We start from the raw sequence: 10355 nt of genomic DNA, 5'->3' as shown, positions 1-10355 counted from the left end.
ACCAGTCTAACGTGCTGGACTTCCTGCTGGTGTAGAGGTATCCACACTGGATGTACGGTGAGTTCAGCCTCCCTGAGTGGCAGGATCCCACACACCTGCAGGAGGTTCAGGGTGTCTGGCAGTGAGCGACATGTGGCTTGGCTGTGTGGTTGCATCACTGCTAAATCTGGTGCAAGACAGGCACCAAAAGGCTGGGGGAGATGAGGAGCTGCCTTCCCTTCTCAGTCACAGGTTGTTGTTGGAACAGTTCCACCGTAACATGAAACTGCACCGTGAGTCAGGAGCTCCTGAGCGCTGATCATGGCCTCGATATCAACTCCATGGGTGGCTGCAAACAGCTTATTTAACTGCAGGTCGGTATCTGTTGAGTGTAAAGAGTAGTAGCCAGGCATTTGAGAGCACTGTAAGGTTCAATTAGATCATGTTTGCTAGGTATTAATTAAGTGTTTTCTTTTTGGAGTGTTGATTAAAAATGCCTGAATGTTGAATCATCGTGTTCTAGTTGTACACTGTCACATGTCCCAAAGGTTTATTCATCTGATAAACAACAGGGCACAGGTTTATTTATCCAAAAATCAAGACAGCACAGCATGTGGCCCTAGTGTCTTACTGAAACCTCTTATCATGATGCAATTATTTCTTTTTGAGGAGAGAAGCTTTGATTTGACGGAGCTGTTTTGCCTCCTGCAGATACAATCTGCCATGATTCAGTTTTGCATATATAATATAAATATATTTGCCATGTCAAGGAGCAACCTCTGACTGAACGTGGCTTTATTACTAAATCTGTATTAGTTTTTCTCAGTTGCAACAAAAAGATGTTGCAGAGATTGCATTTGGTATTCAAGACCTGTGCAGTAATTGCCTTGAAAGGGAGGAGCTTCAGACAAGTAAGTGACTATTAACAGCTGTAATTAAAGGCTGCAGTCCAGCCATGGTGGGAGATCTGGGTTGCTCCTCAGCATTTTTGTGGCAATAATCTACCACAGCATTAGGCTGACATCAAAAAGTTTAAGGAGAAACGGGCCTTAAAAGACCTACAGTGGGGATTGTGGGGCCAGAAAGGTGATGCCTTATAAGCAAACATATCCACATGAGATAAATGGATAGACCGGATCTGCCACTGAAAATTTCCAGGAGTAAGAAGCATCTCTGTGTTTTAGCATCTCTGTGGCTCAGATTTATTTTGACTAAAATACTGTGTCTAGATTCAGGCTTCTTTGCCAGATATATCTGCCTTCTTCACTAAGTCCTCTGTCTCAGTAAGGGGCTCAGCTTGTCCACTGTGAAGGGTGTGTTTTGTATTTCATCCTTTTACTCAAGAGGATAACCGGCAGATCTTTGCACACCATCTTTCTCTCAGATCTCCATTACATGCACGAACCAATTTGCTTGTTACCAAATATGCTATTCTCACTGGTGTCTGTCTCACTGCACACCCTAAAGAAAGTGAATGTACTACCCATAGCAAAACAATGATGCTTAGTTTGACATTTGAGCAATTGGAAACCTAGCTGTGCATTAAACTCTCTTTGGTCGTTCTTCGCTTATGCCTTTGTGAAATTTAGAATTATATCAGTGAAATCCCACAGAGGTCAGGAAGGTACCCAAACATTCACAGCAACTACCCAGAGGCAATGCATATGCCAACAGCTTAATGTTCCACCAGTGAGATGTGCATAACTTTTCAAAGCCCTGACAGTCTAAGAAGTGAACTTCTGGTGGCTCCATATCTCTTCTTTTTATCTTGCACTGTACAAAATGTTCATGGTAAATGTCCCAGATTTTAAAGTTGACATAAACTGCTTTATGTCTGGGATGTGTAAGGCTAGATGTTTAAATGTAGAAAATGAGACTAAGTTATGCCAAACTTGAATTTATCCAATCCTTTATTTATTTTACTTGTGCAAATGCTTATTTTGCATGCATACATTTGCAATACAAATGCAACTTGAGTGTGTTCATATGAAAATGGGGCATTGTGTAGGAATTTGTGTGCAATGATACATACTATTTTCAGGAAAAAACTTGTAATGGTGATCATCTCTTTCAAGTACAAACTGCTCTTAAACCAAGAAAAGTGGGTCTATATGAAGAGGTTCATTTGATAAGTGATACATTTGATAAAATGCAGATACCTGCTGAGGAAATAGCCTGTTTATAGAAATAGAGTTATACATCAACCCAGCTATCTGACAGAAAGTAATAAAAGTTGATTGCCTGCAAGGTCGTCTGTGACTCAGAAATTAGACAGAATATGGACTGTGGAAGTCAGCTGTGAGGCTATGACAGAGAACAATGCATACTTCAGTGAATCCTCCCCAAAAGATGTATCAAATATCACACCTTTCTCAAGAAAGAAGAGATTCAGGAGGTGAAGAAAATATCAAGCATTGTACTTCACTGCATAATACGCACAACTGGCTTAACAGGTTTTTCACAATGTGATATTTCTAACATTTTAGTGGTATGTTGGTTAGTTGCACATGCATCCAAATAGACATGGATATATATTCTAATTTGTAAAAATGTGACAGCATACTTCATTTGGAAAAGCAGCAGATTTAGCTTAAGTTAGACTGCTGTTTCTTTTATCAGTTTTTAATGAGACACTAGGCAGAACCCATACTGAAATCCACAGCCGTTGGCTGACACATACAACGTCTGCTGCTTAATGAAGGAGTAAATTGTATCATAAATCTCCTATTTTTATTGCCATTTCTTTGTATGAGGAGTGCAAATCACCTTTCGAACTTACCCATTTCCGCTGTCTCCTTCTTCATATATTATCTATGTGTATTGTAAAGGATACCATAAAAGGATGTCATTTGTCCAAGACCAAATATCAAAGATGCTGTCAGATCTTCTGGTTATATGTTTTAAGGATGACATTTGAAGGAATAATTGAGGACCAAATGCGTATTATCATTAAAAACAGGTCCAAAAAATATAAGGGGAAATGAAAAAAAAGAAGTAGAAAGTAAAGTTTCACAGAACAAAAGATTTATCCCTGAGAGACATGCCCATGGCTTGATTGGTGTGTATCTTAAAAGAGGTGCTTCACCTTATTAGAGCCTGGGGATTTTCCAGTATTAAAATGAGTATGTATCCTGTGAGGAATCCAGCACCTCTATGCACCTTTTTTTAGTGGTTACCTTACAGTTATAACACTTCTTTCACTAACCCCACATTTTGGCTTGTATGGAATCCCTTGCCCTGAGCTAAAAAATGTTTCAGTATACGTCTGATAATGTGGAACAAAAGAAATCTCATTATTTTCAGTGGGATGCTTGTAATGCTCAACTGGTCATCATTGCCTGAGACTTTTCTGCTCTACTGATGTGTGCAGCCTCATCCTGAATGAAACAATCCACTGCCTCTTGAATCTTGTCTTCTGTCTTGTTTTGCCTTGTGTTTGCTGAAGCAGATAAGATCTATGCACCATGCAATGTCCATTTTTAAACTCTGAAGTCTTGGTGCTCCTCTTAGTTTTTGGGGGGGGCCTTTGTTGTATGGGAGTGTTTTTTGTGTGTGGGTGTGGGTTTTTTTTGTTTTGTTTTGTTTTATTATTTTTATTTTGGTAGCATACATAGAGTCTAGATTTTCTCTTACTTCCATAGTGCTGGTACTACCACTGGCCGGGTTTCATCTGTTTCATGGACTGTATGACTTCCTTTGTTCTAATTATTTTGCCAAAGATTAAGCATTGGTTTTCCCAGGGTCTGAGCATTTTATTCCAGGTCATATTCTTGATTTTTCTTTTTCCACTTAAGCCATCAAAAATCCCAAACGGGTTAGCCAGTTGTACATCACTCAAAAGTTTCTCTTAGCATATTTTTTTCTTTTTTGGTCTCTGTTTAAAAATATGCTGCTTGGACCTTAAGGCAAACTTCAGAGGTCTGCAGTTTCACCACTAGCTCCCTTCTGACTCTTGACTCTTTCCTAGCAGCTGTTTGCTTATAGTTCTGAAGCAAGTAATTGTTTGATTTATTCATGTTTCATTTTTAAAAGAGTGTCTCACCTGATAAGTCCCAACTCAGTGTTTCCTTGGTTATGTTCGCAATACTCTGACTTATTCATTAAACACTCTGTGTTGAAAATTTCTGACAGGAGTTCCTTTCATCCTCAGTCATCCTTCTAACTGCATCTAACCTACACTGTCTGATGGAGATATCCAGCTTAGGTCCAGCCCGAGCAGGGATGTCTGCAAAGGTGTCTGATTTCCAGGTCAAGACATCCTGAAACACTAGAGAGATCATACACATTGTGTGAACTGAGTAAGTTCACCTAGCAATGAAGTCCTGTGGAATGAGGAACACTGTAGCTCTGGACAATAATGAGGGAAGGAAAATAAAGAGTATTTTAGGGAAATAGGCAAGTATGTTTAATGAAACAGAAGTCAGATGCAGGCCCACTAGCATATATCCTCCAAAATCAGGGGCAACATAAGAAGTGAATTATGTTGGTCTTGTACAGACATCCATGAGGATTTCACACTTAAGTGAGCAGATCACAAGGACTAATTTAGCCCTAAGACACAGGGTAGTCACACTGGTAATCAGAATGTACAATTAGTTTCTATCTTCTGCCGGAAATGTCAATGCAGTTTAGTGGTTGTTTTGAAGAGTTTGCACAGCTGCAATTTCATTTACCTATTAGAGTGTGGTTTTTTTGCTTTTTTAATTCAGCTCCAATATTCAAATCCCCTGAAAAATTCTTTTGCAGCAACAAAGCAATATATCTTAATTCAGAACATTTTGGTTTTGAATTTGTGATAATCTTCAAAAATAAGCCATCCTGTCCATATTTTGACCCTTTGTGTGTTATTACATGCACCGATTCAAGTGCATAACAGCAAACACAATTGAAACCATTTTTTGGTTTGAATAGCTGAATTCTTTGGTTTGGATCACTAAGAAAATTTTCTGTACCAAAAGCTTACTTAAGATCCATGACAAAAAGTATTATGGGGTACAGGAGAGCAGTGCAGGGTCAAAGGTGTACTTCTAAACGTGAAATTGTGTAAACATATTTCTATTTGGTTTCCATTTTAAATTTCAGCACAGATGGAGCCTGTGATAATTCAATAGTGATGGTATTTTGTCTTCGTCTGAAACCACGATCTGACATGTTCTTCACTTACAGTAGCTGCTGAGGGGAGCTTAGGTTAATGTGTAAAATAATTGCTTCTCTGAACAGTTGGGCACAGGCTCAATCAGTTCCAGTTTCAATATCAGATTTCTTTTAATCAGAGGGAAGTACAGTCTTTTTCTGATGCTCTCTATGCACTGAAATTGGTTGGAAATAAAATGCTTTGAGCAGTGCAGCGTAGAAGCAAATGTTCAGTGTTATAAATAACATGATTATACAAATATACTGACCTTATGGAGTTTATTTATGTTGAATCGTGTGTCAGGGACTTTTCTGTCCTGATTTCAATGATCTCATTCTTCTGGGAAAGGACCTGTTTGAAGCGAAAGTTAATCTCATGCAAAGCATAAATGTATCTAGAAAAATAATTATTTTTCTTTATTGAAGACAAAATTCTCTACTACTTATTATTATCTACAATATGAGAAAAAGAAAACTCACTACTGGTGGCCCAAAACATTTTAAAAAATGAGGCAAATCCAGCCCCATCTTTTTAAGAATTACCTGGTTTATACTGGCATAGAACTTGATATGGAACTTACCCAAATAAAAAGCAGACAGTTTTTTTCATGTAGTTGTTCCATATGTTTGGGTATCCTTATTTTCCTAGAAAGATTTAAAGCAATGAGAGGACCACAGATGGTTTACAGTGTCATAAACTACAGTAGGAAAATGTGGATAATAGAGAAGAAAATTCATTTTTATTTAAGTGGCTATAAATTGCTCTTGGTTTGTTAATGCTCATTTAGCTTAATGTAAATCAGACACCTAACAAATATATGGAATGTTCTTTGTGATTAAAAGAATTGCCATTCCAGTTTTTCAGCAAAGATCTGGCTTGGGCTGGTCCCCTGGGCGGGGCTAAAAGGTACCTGCCACGCTTTAGGCCAGTCACCTTCCACTCCAGCTGCTCACCAGCCAAAACTTCAGTTCTGACATAGGATTTTTGTCTCGTGTGGTTCTTTGCACAGCTTGTTATCATTGTCAGAATAACAGCTCCCTAACTCCTGTTCAGTTCCTGAGTTTGCTGCTACTATTTACCTGCTGTGCATCTGTATTTCTCCTAGTGCAGGAGGACTATCTGCCTCTCAGAGTCGATCAAGAGAGGTTGGAATAAATTGCCCAAACCCCTCTGTCTCTGAGGGCAATGTCTGATTGCACAGACCACTGAAATTTTTGTTTCCTATCTGTATTAGACAGACCCCCTTCAAAACTGAACCACGACCAATGGAGATCTTGTCCTGCATCCCACCATGAGAAGAGAATCCTTAAGGCAGCTGACACACCTGTGCTCAAGCAGTGTTCCCAAACCAGACATACCTGCCTGAATGGCCTCTGTTGGGTACTTTCAAGTCCTGCTTCCTACCAATACTCCTCAAATACTAATGTTTTGGAAAGTAAAAGGCCTTTAGTGCTTGGTCATTTAAAGTTGATTTCCCCTACTCTCATAGAACCCTTGCAAAAGATTAATTGTGGCCCACAACTTGCTTGTGAAGTAGACATCACTGCAGACAGTCTAAATCATCCACCAAAGGCCAGATAATGATTTTACAGCACCTGGGACTCTCAGACAATTATGCTTGACATTATTTAGTAGAGCAATTTATTTTTTTTTAGATTGTAACTTATCTGTATTTTAAAAGTGGATCTGGAAAAGAAATTACACCTGCACTTTCAAAGTGCTTTGTGGGTATCAGCCTTACTAAAAGCCAATAGGGTGCATGTTCTAAAATTACTTAGATGCTTTTGAAAATCCACATCTGTAAACACCTTACCACTTTTCCTCATGAAGCTCCCTCTCACATACCCTTATAAATATCTGCAAAATCATCTGATTTTCTTTTTGTGAGTCTTTGTCAAACTACTTCTTGATGTGATACCCACAGAAAAGATCCAGTTTTCTTTCCATCATCATTCCTTTTTTACTGGCCTTAATAATCTATTTGTTATCTCTTCTCTCTTGGCTCATATTTACATTGGCAGTGTTCAAGAACTGGATTACTCCTTCCGTTTTTTGCTTTTCCAGCATGTCCTAGGGCATGGCTTGCTTCACAGTGAACATTTCCAGCCATCCCAAAGTAATAATGCACCAACTTTGCATGGCAGGGAAAAAGCAAGTGAGTATTACATGAACATAGGTGCATCTGACAACCTACACAGGGAGTGTTTGCCACTCCAGTGCTAAGAAGAGCTTCAAAATGAATGGAAATTACCAAAGTCTTGTTCATAATTTGGCCTTAGTATGCATGCTTATGTCCTGACAGCAAGATTGTAGACAAGATGCCATAAAAAGATGTTTCATTAAAGTAGAATAGCGTAGCATTAGAAATATAAATAGGGATTGTATTAATATGAATACAGATGCTTAAATAAAAGAAGTTGGGATTTGTCTGGAAAGAATGAAATGAGACTGATTTTTGCTTCATTTGGATAGTTAAAATAGAAAAAAGATAACCATTATAGTGCCAGTGACACACTTGCTAGCACAATAGAAATAATCAGGATTCCAGTTTAATGAGATATTGTAGAACGTGAGAACATTTTGAAGTGCTAATGAAAAAGAAAGAAGTGTTATAAGCGGTAGAAAATGGTAATTATTGGTAGATAGTAACACATTTAAAGAATAGTGACAGTTCCATATGAAAAAGCATTGTAAGAATGTTGATTAGCTTAACTGGGACAGGAAAGATTTACAGAAAGAAGGGACTCCAAAGAAGAGCAGCCTTGCTCCTGTCCTTGCAAAGCATTGACTGGTATTAATTAAAACTGAGACAGGACAAAGCTGAGGGCATGCATAATAGCACAACTCCTTTTATGTGCAACATAATTCTTTTCATGTTCTTGCAGCCAACAAAATATCCTCTGAATGGCATTGACCAACACAGGTGAGTGTAGTGTTGCAGAGAGTTTGGAAGAACTACTAGTTGCAGATCACGTTGCCTTGTCCCTAAGAGCTTGCATGGGTAAAATGTTCCAATTCCAGCTGTTGGTTTGCATTGCCCTCCCTGTTTGCTAGGTAGCGTGGGGCAGGAGCTCACTGCCCACAGGACTTGGGCATTCTGGTCTCATTTTGAGAGAGTAACTCCTGGCAGAATATTTAAGCCCTCTGTAACTTAGTTTTTTGCATGCATCTGAGAATCTGGTAACGTGATGCTTCTGGCATGGCTTTGTGCATCATATTTTTCTAGATGATGAGACGGTCCTACTGGCAGGAGCTTTTGGTGACTAATACAACTGGATCCTGGTCTGGGATGATTGAGCATGATCCAGGTCTCAAACCGCCAGTTAAAACCTCTCCTTTGTTCTGAGCAGCTGCTGTGCCTTTCCCAGTTTCAGCTGGATGTGTTTCTTGTGAGCTCTACAATCCCACTTCTGGGTCTGGAGCAATAGCAATAACCTGCTTTCTCAACAGGCCCCAGATGATTATACCAAGAACCATGAAACCATCTTTGCCTTTTGAAGAAGACAGTAAGAATCCAACTGGCCTGGCTTCAGATGCAAAACAGCAAATGATAACCTGAGTTTCTATCTGCTTTTATTTAGTAAGGTCTGCCTTGTTCATGCTAATCACTGGTATAATTCATATCATCTCCAGGAAGAAGGATTAGATCCACTTTTTCCTAAAATGTCTACAGGCTTCTCTATTGATGTGACAAATTTGTAATTTTTCAGATTCTGTGACTGCACCTTACTATGAATTTTGTGCTCCTAATTGCTTTCAGCTTAGTAGGAATTCCATTTAATCTCAAAACACTCCACTGCAGCAAACCCTATGCAATCAAAACTTTTCCTTTAATTTGTTTTTTTTATTTTACCTTATTTATGATACTGAAAATACTTTTTAAAGATACACTTAACATAAAATGAAGACTTCTTTTTTATTCAGAACCACCTAATGCCATTCTCAAATACCTTATCTTGCTTGATATTAACATCATTAATTTCTTAAAACTGAAATAAATTACCATCCTGATCATTATCCTCTGATTTGTCAACTGAAGTTAGACCACATCTAATGGTAATGCTATGTAAAATCTGATATGCTGGGAATATATAACATATTTCTGAAGGTCATGATGATAATCAGATTTGTCTAGACATGTAAAGCACAGTTTTGATGCTGTGAATTCCTCCAGTTGATTTCATGAGTTTTTGAGACTCATGATAATTTAACTCAGATGTAGTGTGGGAATTAGAAATTGTAACAGCCTCGAAGTTTTTAGCAGAAAAGCCACTGGCTTCTTAAAATAATGAGGCCACATCCCCATGTGTTGTAAATAATCTTGTAAATCATGTGTGTGCTATTTTCATTATTTAATGTTTTCACTAAGCCTTTTACTTAATGCAGGTACTTGTCTGTCTGAGGAGGAACAAATGTAGACATGAGGCAGTAGGGTGTATCCACTTGTTAGTTAGTGGCACGCTCTCTCCTCCCGGTGGCCCTGCAGCGGTGAGCTTTTGCAGTTCACTACGCTTCTCATTCCCACGCAGCACATGGTGGCTGCAGCGGGAACCGGCGCTTACACGCAATCCCTCCCCAGTGTGGCTGAGGAGCAGTGCAGCAGGTCAGGAGAGCCGTGGTTTTCCATTGCAGCTCTGTTTGGTAGGAATATAACGTTGTCCCAAACGTCACCGGTGGGCTGGTCGCGCGTTTTAAAGTTGCCAAATGAGAGGTACCGCGGTTTTTGAGCTGGTCAGTGGTGTGGCCAATCCTGCAGGCAGATGCCTGCATGCTGCCAAAACTTCAAAGCCATGGAAACACCACAGATTTTCATACCTCTCTTCAGTTCCCCTTGCTTTCTCCCAAAGTCTAGTGTACAAGCAACTGGCAAAAACACGCCTCTGCTGATGGATGTGTTCATCTGAAGCACTGATGACATTCCATTTGTCAAGCTGAGCCTTTTCCCATCTCAGTTTGAGTTTGGAGTGCGGATTCTCCACACTCATTTTCCCACATGGAGATAGATGTTTGTCTTTCCCCCTCTCTTCCCCTCCTCGGCAGCCTGTGCACAGACACTGTAACAAAACGTGAGCTGGCACAGGAGGCCCGGCTGTGCTGAGCATGGCTGGGTGGGCTGAGCGCAATCTGTCTCCGCTGTGTCTGTCTGTATCTATCAGTCAGCTTGTCTGTCTGCACTGTCAGACTGCACAGGAGCAGTGGATGACTGAGCAAGATGGGCTGTTTCATGGAAAGGGCAGCCTCT

The 10355-nt window shown here is 39.6% G+C and overlaps 1 protein-coding gene across 2 annotated transcripts in view; it reads left to right on the top strand.

The window, feature by feature from the left end:
• The window catches only part of INPP4B (inositol polyphosphate-4-phosphatase type II B), a 366554-nt gene that overhangs the window by 3130 nt on the left and 353069 nt on the right, over positions 1-10355 (top strand). For both annotated transcript variants that reach the window (XM_032687037.1, XM_032687036.1), the window contains exons 2-3: positions 7178-7268; positions 7999-8036. The gene's annotated coding sequence lies outside the window, so the exon portion shown is untranslated. The remainder of the gene's footprint in view (positions 1-7177; positions 7269-7998; positions 8037-10355) is intronic.

The sequence above is a fragment of the Chiroxiphia lanceolata genome, chromosome 4 (genome assembly GCF_009829145.1).
Source record: "Chiroxiphia lanceolata isolate bChiLan1 chromosome 4, bChiLan1.pri, whole genome shotgun sequence".
Classification (NCBI taxonomy): Eukaryota; Metazoa; Chordata; class Aves; order Passeriformes; family Pipridae; genus Chiroxiphia; species Chiroxiphia lanceolata.
This window is presented reverse-complemented; position numbering and strand designations above follow the sequence as displayed.